This window comes from Carassius gibelio, chromosome B2, assembly GCF_023724105.1.
Source record: "Carassius gibelio isolate Cgi1373 ecotype wild population from Czech Republic chromosome B2, carGib1.2-hapl.c, whole genome shotgun sequence".
NCBI lineage: Eukaryota > Metazoa > Chordata > Actinopteri > Cypriniformes > Cyprinidae > Carassius > Carassius gibelio.
Genome location: NC_068397.1, coordinates 27,231,631 through 27,244,051, shown reverse-complemented (window position 1 = coordinate 27,244,051; position 12,421 = coordinate 27,231,631). Strand labels below are relative to the sequence as shown.

Below are 12,421 nucleotides of genomic sequence, written 5' to 3'. Positions count from 1 at the left end.
TATTTCCTCAATAACTGTTTTAAAACATGTGACACAGTTTAAGTGTCATTTTAACATGATTTCATGTGGTGACGGTAAAAACCACCCACACGATATCTTCGCACATTCACTTTCATGAAATAAACGTATATTTCAAGTGTACTTCTATACACACTGAGTGACAATAGCGTTATTTAGCAGTCTGTTGTTTACACTAAGTGCAAATAGGAATATATATTATTTACACTATTAAAAAATAGCAGTATGTTTGCATTAAGTTCGTTTATATTTAAATAGCATGCAATAGCTGAAATAAAAATAAATATTTATTAAAGTTATCAAATAGATGCTGCCTTGTGGGACAAATAAACGAAATTGCGCGACTCATGTGGAAGTATGTGGTTGACTCGGATGTTTTAATAAATAAAACATTACTCAGAATCATGTGTTTTGTTTTTATTTCTTGTTTACTCAGACGGGGCATTGTCAACAATGTTAAACAATTTACACATAAACTGCATTTAAACAGGTATTGAGGAAAAAACACAGGCAGCGTAATACTTGCATCAACATTTAGAATATACCAACGTCTTTTCATTACAGCTTTGCAGTCGCTTTTGACGAATCTGCTGGAATACCGGACGTACTATAGATCACGTGCACGCGCCCATCCCCTCGGCCGTCGCTCTAAGCCCGGAAGTGATGGAAGCGTTGTCATGGCAGGGGCCGGTTTCTCCGCGCGCGTTCCCATTGGCTGACGCTGGGTGGCGCGTGTTGGAGGATGGCGTGACATCACGCTCGGGTTACCAGCGGTCATGATCGATTTGATTGATTTATTAGTGAAACTGCATTGGTATTTGTTTTGTGTATATGTATTTTGAGGCCCATCGAGTCCCTGTGAAGCGAATTTTAGCGGCAAAGGGAAATGTTGATGTGTAAGAGTGGATAGTGCCATTGATAGTTTTGTTGAGTTGATGAGAGCAGCGAACAGCTGGCAGGCAGCTGTGAGAAGAAGTGCGAGTCATGGTCGATTCTTTTGAACAGTTCATTTCAAAGAACTGGTTCAAAAGAGCGGTTCTGTTATTCATTACGTCATCACATCACCTGACACCCCAGCGTGACATGCTCTAAAAAGTTATACTAAGATCAACTTATGGATGGGTAATATACATAGACAATATATCGTTTCCTTCTCACCGGACGTGCATGAATGTGACGGTTCTCGGTGTAATGGATCAGTTCATTCGAGAGCCCGATTCGTGAACAAATGTTCCAGACTTGTTTGGTGAATCGGTTCAATCCACGATATCGCAGTACCGGTTGTGGGAATGTCAGGTTCAAAAATTCTCTCATGTAAACGAAATAAGTATCCTAAATAATGTTACGAGGGCGTAAGGCCTTAAAAGTATTTTATCATAACGTTTCAGATAAGTTGTGGAGGGTGGGCTTTTGCGTTTAGTCACACAGGCGCCGCTGGTGTAGTGGTATCATGCAAGATTCCCATTCTTGCGACCCGGGTTCGATTCCCGGGCGGCGCACTTCTGTTTTAAAGTAGAGTAACTGACAAGTTACATGACTGAAAATTCGCACAGCTTGTTTGTGACTGCAGTGGCGCAAACTGTCTTTGCTGTATGAAAAATGCATTTATAGAAGTAGGCATACAGTCATGTCTTGATTACCAAGAAGTCATAACAACCTTCATAATAATAATAATGAGTAAAATGTATTAGTTGTGTTTAGATGGAGTTTATAGCACAAAACACCAAAAAATGTAATGTCAATGCAATTATTCTGTGTAACTACTGTATGTTCATGCAGAATCAGCAGGTATAATAAAAGTTTTACTTTTGTAAAATGAGTAAACTAAAACAAACAGCAATACTGTTGATGACAATTAAATATGCACACAGTTTATAAGTGTATAAAATAGCTATTAAATGGTGCTCTGGCTGTCAGAAACAAGCTTAAAACATTATAGCACACACTGAATTATATACGCACCGGCGGCGCCAGGGGGGGTCTTGGGGGGTCTCAAGACCCTGCCAAAAAAATGCCTTGACCCCCCATTTGACCCCCCAGCCTCTTCCTGATTAAAAAATATATATATTCGGGATAAAGATCCAAAAATGTTTCTCTTCAAACTACGCAGAACAATAATAAATAATAATTATTTCGACATTTATTCATACACTGAACCGAGAACCGTTTCTGTCGGACGCGTCCGATTCGAGAACCGATGAGCTGATGATAACTGCGCATGCGTGATTCAGCGTGAAGCAGACTGACACAGAGCGCATCTGAACCGAACTGATTCTTCTGGTGATTGATTCTGAACTGATTCTGTGCTAATGTTATAAGCGCGGGTAAACCAAAGGCTTGAATGAAGGGCAATCATCGCCAATGACGGCATTACATCGAGCGCAAAAGAACCGGTGAACCATTTTTTTTTCAACTGGTTTATTTGATCGAATTGTCCGAAAGAACCGGTTCACTTGAGCACCTGCTCCTTTGCCCCTTAAGAGCCCTTTTGTCAAAGCAAAATGTTCTCTTTTTTTTTTTTTTTGTAATAACATAAACTTTTGTAAATGCCTGCCCACGCCCAATCATAATATTAGTACAATTTATTAATAATAATTTAGCCGTAAATAAAATGACCAACATGATGACCGTTCACCTGACTACGACCTCATCCAACCAGGAAGATTCCTCATGCTGCACGCGCATTTTTTAATTGCTAGAGGATATTTTCAACATCGTGGCAGCTGGTAAGTGGTGTTTCATTCTCAGCGAAGTGATTTTGGTGTTTATTTACTTATTATTATTTTACAAGAACGATGTGATGTGAGAACATGCAGATACGTTGTTTATATTGCAATGTGTAGCCTGTAGTCAAAGAGTATAGAAGTAACTTCTATACTCTTTGCTGTAGTGTAGAAGTAACACTAGCGTGCTGCTGTTTGAGGGAGAAAAGTTTCACATGCATCGAGGAGTCTGGTCTTTTTTATGTTATTTGAATAAACTTTTATTATATTACAGTACTTATTTATTTTTAACACGTAAAAATAATTATCACAACACTGGTAAGGCTTATTCAGATTTTCTCATTCTCTGAATTATCATTATAAAAATAAAAACAATTCAGAAATGAATTAAAATATAATTATATTTTAAATGTGATGCAAATATTTTTTCTACAAAAGCAACAGTGTTTACAACAGCAAGACCACTTTAGCCTGTAAACTCAATAATATCTATCTGGAAATAAATGTAAAAATATCAATGTCAATAAAAATGCATAATATACCTGACATGAAAGTGCAGTGTGAAGGATATGAATAACAAATATAGCCATTTGTTTACATTGCAAAGGTGTTTTTGTTGTTTAGTAGCAGAAATATGCAGTTATTAGTCATGTCCACTGTATTTTTTGTTGGTTTTCATGAGACCCCCCTTGAAAAGACCAGGACCCCCCCATTGCCCCCCCAATCAAAATTGTCTGGAGCCGCCACTGTATATACGACATGTAAAATACAAATAATAATTACTCACAAACAAAAAGTTGACTAAATACAGATTTAAGACTATTGACCTGTTTTTATACAGTCGGTATTGACACTATTCACAGTAAACATATGCATTAAACTAAGCTATTTATTTTGCACACCATATGGGGTCAAAAATTCTGATACCACAAGTCAATACACTATTGTATTTTTATAATCATATTCCACTTACATCATTACACTTCTTACATCAGAATTTCATGTCTTAAAATCCAAAACAGATTTTGTCTTTATTTACAGGTTTAATTGGGATTATAAATCACAGATCGGCTATTCAGTGTGGTCTCAGACTTTTGGTCCCCACTGAAATAGTTTTGGATACAACCCAGATCACAAATAGCAGCAACATATTTGTATATATGTGTTTATTTTAGTAAAGTAGTAACAATGGTCATTTATTGTCTCGTTAGGTCCTCTAGATGGCACACATCACCATCAGTTGGACAAGTCTTTAGATGAGAGGCCACGCTGCTGTAGGATGTAAGGATTGAGGCCAGTAGGGGTCTCTCACTTTCTGGTCATGTGGCTAGGAAATGCACCTGCTGGCACGCATGATCCCCAAACCTAAGGTGTGTTTATATACATTTATACAAAGGTATATATATATATATATATATATATATATATATATATAAATAATTAAAGATGAGAAACCAAAAATATAATATGCTGACAAAAAAAAAGTTTATTTGTTTTAGTGGTTTCAAATATGTTTTAGTACTTTATTAGTAATTGTAATTAATTATGTAATTAAATTTATATTAAGATCATGTATAATTCTACAATTGTAAGCTTAAAATATGCATTATATATTCTACCAGAACCCACATAAGATCAGAAAATGTATTTTCTTTATGTGTAAGAGGAGCATAAAATGTATGTTGTGTAAGCCAAATGTGATGTGACTTTCTATTCTATGATATTTATAGCCTTATGTGCACTAGCTTCTAGTTTTACTATGTGATTTAATTTAAAACTGTGACTTTAATCAATATAGCAACAATAGTAGGAGCACATGCTCAAGACTATGGAGAGAGAGAGAGAGAGAGAGGTAAGTATAGTAATAGGTGATAGGTGTGTTGCGATTTATTTCAATTAAGAGTAACAGAAATCCATGGGAGGACACACTAGGTGTATGCTTGTGTGTGTGTGTGTGTGTGTTTATTCTGAGCTACTTCACATCTCATGGCCACTTAACCTTCAGTGCTCTTTCCGTATGTTCAGTGGTGTCTGTTACACACACTCAAGCCTGAACAAATGGAAGTGACCTTTCAGCTTTGTACATGCCATTTATTGTATCTGCCTATGGCTCCAATTGATTGCCAACTCAATATGCCCACTAGGGTGCTGCAAGACATTTATAAGCGGCTGCAAAAAAATAAAATAAAGTACATTAAATTTAAGTAATTCTATGTTAAATGTGATCATTGATAATAATCAGAAAACTTTAGAAGTAAATCAGCATATAAGAATGAATTCTGAAGAATCATGTGACACTGAAGACTTGAATAATGGTGCTAAAAAAATCTTTGCATGACTGCAATAAATTACATTTAAAATTATTACAATAGAAAACTGGTATTTTCAATAAAAATTGTACAATATTATCATTTTACTGTATTTTGTATCAAATAAATGCACTCTTAAGACATGTAAATGTCACGTGGGCAAAAACATCATTGTATAAGTGCAAAATATACGTATAAGCCTAGTGTATAATTCTTCTCTTTGAGGTCATCGTGTGAGACGGTTAATCTGTGTGATGCTAAAAGGGCAGATGAAATCTTTTTAAAAACTCTTTCATCCTTTTTGTCATGTCATGTGTGTCAAATGTGCCGATTACTGGCTGGAACGACACAAGGGAAAAAACCTTCTGTTCTCCACCAGCAGCCTGAAGCTGAAGCTTGTTTCGGTGTGTGTTTGTGTGTTCTTTTGTGTGATGGTGGCTAGACATGTGCATGTTTTTACATGTTTAGACATCTTTTTAGTAATGTGCAAAGGTAAGTGTGCACATATGTTTTTATATTACTCAGATATGTGCATAAGTTTGGGCATGGTTCACACTGGTAAGATCAAGCTTGTCCACAGCAGAAACACATTCTAATCCTAACACTGAGAATTTGATCTACAAGTTTTAATCAGTTGATCAAGCAAATGGCTATATGTTTTTAACATTTTTGAAGAGATGCGAGTGGTGGTTTGTGTAAAACCTGCTGCCATGATGATACCATGTGTGATTACTAAAGTGTTGTTAGGGTGTTAATTGCTGGTCCAATATTCTGGTCTAAGTCCCTACTACAAAATTTGTCTATGGGATTTGTTTTTTTATTAATTTATGTATTTTATACACTACAGACCAAAAGTTTGGACACACCTTCTCATTCAAAGAGTTTTTATTTTATTTTCTTTATTTTCATGACTATGAAAATTGTAGAGTCACACTGAAGGCATCAAGGGCTATTTGACCAAGAAGGAGAGTGATGGGGTCCTGCGCCAGATGACCTGGCCTCCACAGTCACCGGACCTGAACCCAATCCAGATGGTTTAGGGGTGAGCTGGACCGCAGACGGAAGGCAAAAGGGCCAACAAGTGCTAAGCATCTCTCAGGGAACTCCTTCAAGACTGTTGGAAAACCATTTCAGGTGACTACCTCTTGAAGCTCATCAAGAGAATGCCAAGAGTGTGCAAAGCAGTAATCAAAGCAAAAGGTGGCTACTTTGAAGAACCTACAATATGACATATTTTCAGTTGTTTCACACTTTTTTGTTATGGTTATAATTCCATATATAATTCCACATGTGTTAATTCATAGTTTTGATGCCTTCAGTGTGGATCTACAATTTTCATAGTCATGCAAATAAAGAAAACTCTTTGAATGAGAAGGTGTGTCCAAACGTTTGGTCTGTACTGTACTTATACATACTTATGGATTTCAAGGTGAAAATAACAACAAAATAATACAACTTTGTGAACCTGGCTTTATCCTGTGTTTACATTTCTATTCTGGAAGTGTACACAAACATTGCTTATTTGGCTCAGTTGCATATTAAACATTTCAGAAAACTTGTAAAACAGAACAATTGTCTTAATGTACTACGACTAATCAATAGGGGAAGTGAGGCATTATCTGTTAAAATGTCAGCTTATTCACCTGTGGTTTATTGCTTTACAGTTTTTTTCAGTCACTAACAAGCATTTGTCCAAGCAGTTGTCACATTTTCAAAACTCTAAACACAATTGACACAGCATCGGTCTATTGTGGCCATACCATTCACACATTTCATGTCGTTTTCACACAATATGGAGTCATTGAACACATTTCCACAATGCTTACATTTTCTGAACAGACAAGCTATACCTCCCAACAAAATTATGGATCGTTTTTGTAGTATTTACAAATGTTAACACACAACATCCCACAATAGCAAAAACAATGTTCCAAACCTTAGATACAGTATAAAAACCTCTGCTTCTGCATTGATATCAGTTCAAAAACAATATATCTTAGCTGATTTATGTTGTGTAAATTGGGCCAACCACAGCTGATTCCTATCTGGCTTAGACTCAATGGCAGGGGTTATTTTTTTCTATTACATTGACACTTATACAATAAAAGGGGGACTTTGAAGAGTGATGTTTTTGGGAACAGAAAAAGACAAACACTGCAATGTATGGACAAGGAAGAGTAAGAGCAAGGGGCCCAGGGAGAAGAGCAGGAGCAGTGAGAGGTGCAGGAGCAGTGAAAGATGCAGTGAGAGGAGCAGGAGCAGTGAGAGATGCAGTGAGAGGTGCAGGAGCAGTGAGAGGAGCAGGAGCAGTGAGAGATTGTTTTTATTTTACCCCCCCCCCCTCTTTTTTTATCTGGGCTTTTTGCTGTTGTTGTTTTTTTGTTCAGAATGCTCTTATGTGTTTCATGGATATTTTGTTCACTGTAGGCAATACTGTCAAACCTTTTCTGTTCTATCATACCGTGTTTCTACTGTACCTCCTGCAGTAAACAGTAAAGGAAAAAAATAGCTTTTTACTGGAATGCTTTTGAATGTGAACATTACTGTACATTTGGACATACAGTTCCTAACCAAGAAATTTAGTGTAAAACAGTGAATTGCATGTTTTGCATGCAAATACCTGTAAAACTGAGACTGAAAAGTCTATTCAGTTTTTGTAATGTCAACAATAGCCAGTATTTTGAAACCTGGTGTACTTTGATTGACTGCATGTAACTTGTGAGGTGAAAACAAGTGTTATTCTTTGACAGAATAATTTAATTTTGAGTCAGATTTCCAGTGTTTTGGTAAAGTTGGTGTGTGCAGAGAAAGATGTGTTCTATTTTGAAATGAAGATTTAGTATATATTTAACAAAATGTGTTTTTGAGAAGAAAATTATCCATTTGGCCAATTGTGTTTTGTAGGTGTTAGTCTGTGTTAAGAGTTTAGAAAAAGTATCTGAAGTATGGTTAAGCGCTTGTTAGCGATTGAAAAAAACTGTAATAACCTGTTCCTTGTTGTCTGAGGTGACCTGCAGTGAAAGTGAACCATACTGTTGTCCAACTTGTTAGAGACTCTGAACTTTTGAATGGTTTGAGATGCACGAGGGAAGATTCCTCTGCGTTTAGGACGAGCGCGGGTGGGGAAGAATGCCTCCATTGAGACCCCGAGCTTCAGCACAGCCTCTCTCTGAGGTGTTTAAGACCAGAGAAGGATTAGAGAACAAAAAGATCCTTCTCTGTCATCAAAGAGGATCTTCTCCGGGACTCATCAAACCGCTCTCCACGCCTGCCCGCAGGTCTGAGCGATGGCGAGAGAGAGGAGCAGAGTTATAGGGACAGAGGAGGGGTGCAGATTTCAAAGGTAATCTTTAACTCTAAGCCCGACAGACTGGCTGAAACAGTCTCCCTCCTCCCAGTCTGAGCCAGCATGTTGTCCATCCCTCCCAGTGGGTTCGCCGCTCCCCCAGTCGCCTGTATTCTTCCTGCCCTTTTGTTCCGAGGGCACTGAAGTGGCTGTATTCATGGCTGGGCCGAGCCGTGGAGAGAGGAGGATCTTGAGTGACCTCGAAAGGGGTTGACTTTAATTCGAGACCTCTAAGTCTCTTCCTAAAACAACACTCCCTTGAAACAAATACCTGCTTTGTTCCGGCATCTCTTTCAGGACCGCGGTCGGCAGGATATTAACACAAAAAGAGGGCCGTCCAGGAGAGAGCGGCCGCTGTGGTCAACCGACATGATCCCAAAACAGATATGGCTTATGTTGGCGTATGTAGATGACCTTCTCTGAAAGTCCATGCATAAGGAGCACACTTTGTTTGATTAAACTCCCCTCGGATGACATGGGCAAATGTCTTTTGAAGCCTGGATTGTTGATAGTTAGCTTTTGTAAAAGATTCAGAGGCATTATCAATGGTTTTATGGTTTAGTCTAGTTTAGTTCGTACATGAGAATAGCCTGCTGTTTTGTGCGGGACTAAACAGCTTCTCTTTCATGCACTTTTTGCTTAGACAAGACATTTATTTATGCATCTAAAAGGACAGTGAAACAGTGAAACCTACAGTAGATTTATTTGATCAACTGATAGCAACACCAAGGTTATGGGTTTGATACCCAGTGAATATACAGTGTACGTACGTAATGATAATTTTTGATACATATATTACTGTTCAAAAGTTTTTTAAAGTTTCTTATGCTCACCTAGGGTACATTTATTTGAACAAAAATACAGTAATGTTGTGAAATATTATGACAATTTAAAGTAATTGTTTTCTGTTTTTTTCAAAAATCATTTATTATCATGATCAATGTTGAAAACTGTTGTGCTGCTTAATATTTTTGTGGAAACTGGAATATATTTTTGTCAAGATTCTTTGATAAAATAAAAGTTTAAAAGAACAGCACTTATTTGAAATAGAATTATTTAGTAATATTATATAACCCTTTACTGTGACTTTTAACTCTTTGGATCAAGTACCCTTACAATGTAAAATTAAAAATAATAATAATAATAAAAAAACAACCAATCAGTTTTATAAGTAGTGTTTGGTTTTTAGTGTGTTATGGAACATCGAGTATACATTGCAGCCAACACGCTTTTAGCTAGATGGTTGCTGGTCATGGGCCATCAACACTGTGCCCTTGAGCAAGACAAATAGCCTCATGGGGATTGTGTCTATATAGTACTGATCTACTTTGAAGAAAGGCTTCAGCTAAGTGGCTATACTTACTTATACATCTTTGTACATTTTGAGGTGCACAGTACAGCACACAGACAATTCTGTGATTGTTCACTATCAAGCACATACTGTTCTTAAAAGGATAGTTCACTCAAAAATAAAAGTCTTTCATTTACTCACCCTCATGTCTTCCACGTCATGTATGCATTTTTATTTTTATTTTTTTGCTGAACATAAAACAGTCTCATTTACAACTGAATTACTATATTTTTTTTTATCAAAATAATGGAATTCAATGGGACTCAAAACTGTTTGGTTACCAACATTCTTCAAATTGGAAGTCAATGGGAACCAATGCTGTTTGGTTAACAGCTTTTTTCAAAATGTAAGTCAACACTGAAGGCGTCTGGTTACAAACTCTCTTAAAAATTGAAGTCAGTGAGAACTGAAACTATTTGGTTTCCAAAACACTTCAAAATGGAAGTAAATGGGAACCGGCACTTTGGTTACCAGCTTTTTTCAAAATGGAAGTCAATGAAAACTGAAACTCTTTGGTTGCCAACATAGTTCAAAGTGGAAATCCAATTTTTGGATGAACTATCCCTTTAAAACAGATTATTGGCTTATGCGGAAATTACTTGCATTATCACTAAACTGATTTCATGTTTAAGTGCTGTACATCCCCATGGAAAAATTGAGCTTAAATCAATATAATCCATTAGACATTTGAAAAACACTCCACAACTTGTGATACTGACAGGAACTACCCTCCTCTCTTTAAAATTGTGAGGACCTCAATAGCTTCTTAATGGACTGTGTGTGTGTGTGTGTGTGTGTGTCTGTGTATGTGGGTGTGTGTATGTGTGTGCATGCATGTGTGCGTGTGTGTTTGTGTTTGTATGTAAAAAAACTTTCTAATCAAATGTGCAAAAAAATGCTATGGATGGAACGGTTCTGTTTTTGAAATATGCATGTCAAATTTGATGATTACTGGCAGAAAAATACAAACTGGACATGCATTTTGTTCTGTATCATGTTGAAGCTTTAGCTTCAGTCTGAAAATTATCTGTTAACCTCTGACATATAAAGATGTATGGCACAGTAGTCTCAGTTAAGTTTCTAATTAACTGTGATGTGTTGCAGGAAAATATCTATGTGAAAAGACAAGCATTGTTTATTTGGGAGCGTGTGAGAGATGTTTGCAGTGAGAGATCATCCCAGCATGAGGCTCTTTATAAAACACAGATTGTCCCTAACATGCCTTTCTCTGCCCTCTTGAAGGAGCGTTGAAGGGGTAAAGCACAGGACACAGAGATTCACAATCTAATATGATCCAGACATTAAGACACTAAACTGATACATTTGTGCCTTTGTGCAGTTGATGGGAAATGTTGACTGGATTGTTTTGGTCTAGAAAAGACACATGTATTTTAGAGAGTTGAGTTGTGTGTGTGTGGGGGGGGGGGGTCATTTGGAAATTAAGTAAAGACTTAGCATGAACATTGAGTTACCCTGTAACTAATTAAGAACACAGACTCCTACACAAACTAGGCTATACAAGTAGGTAAAAAGCTAATATTTTTATTTATTTATTTTTAATACAGATCTCATTAAGAGGTCCCGCTTAGTTTTAATATATATTTTTAAGTCATTTAAGAAAACAAAGGTTTAACCAGGAACAATGTATTAAATTGATGACAATAAAGTGACAATAAAGACTTTGTTACAGAAATTACATTTAATAAATTATATACCACAATATGTTATACCAATAGGTTATATTTTATATTATTGTATTCTATATACCGTATCAAGGTCTAGGTCCCACTTTACAAACTAAGCTACAACGTTACATTTTAAGACCTCAAGGTGGCGTTGTTGACTTTAAACTGTTAACGAATATAAATCTAGAGAGAAAAAAACTACCTTTCTGGAGTTTGTTGGCAGTGTTAGATATCAGTTTATTAAATTATTACTGGTAGATATTATAATTACTTGTAAATGTACTCTGTTTCCCTTAACTTTAAATGCAATTCAGTCCTAACGTAGGATCCACCTGTTGAACTTTTAAGACTTTTCTGGTCAAATGAACGGAAAGGCAGAGAAATATTAGCGATCTGTCACGTGATCGCAGGATGGCAGTCAGGAGGTGTTGAGCGCGCAGGAGCTGTCCGACAGCAGCGGTGCTGAAATCACACACAGGTCGCTAATTATCTCCACTCACAGATCCCAAAACACTAGCGCTTACGGCTTACCTTAACATAGCTGTTGCACGTTTGTGTGAACTAAATAAATAAGAAACAACTAGTTTCAGTGCACTTCTCTACGAGAAACTTCCATATGTGTGTATGAAGGTGACAACATTAACTGGTGTTCATTCTGTTCATCTCCGGTAAGTATTGGTTGGTTAACTTTCGCTCTTTGTTGATGTATTAAATGAAAAAAAGAAGAAAAAAAAAACGGTAGCCCACAAATATATATATTGCCATAACCTTTTGTTTTAATTCAGCCTTGATTAACATAATTTTCGTTTTTGTTTCGTACACCCTCTGGTGGACAGATGTATATCGCAAGTTAAAAGTCTGAGAGCTTGCATTTTCCCATCTCTCAGGCTTACCACCTGCTGAGAGGAGCGCTACTGGTTGCCGTGATCACCTGAGAGCGATAATGCCGGAGCACTGGCCCCGGGGCCAAGGTTCACCACGGGGGCAAT

At 37.0% G+C, this 12,421-nt stretch overlaps 1 non-coding gene across 1 annotated transcript; it reads left to right on the top strand.

Annotated features, from left to right (window-relative positions):
- The first annotated feature begins 1,446 nt into the window (after positions 1 to 1,446).
- On the top strand, positions 1,447 to 1,517 carry trnag-ccc (transfer RNA glycine (anticodon CCC)). The gene has a single exon. It is a non-coding gene; the product is annotated as a tRNA-Gly (tRNA).
- Positions 1,518 to 12,421: the final 10,904 nt, after the last annotated feature.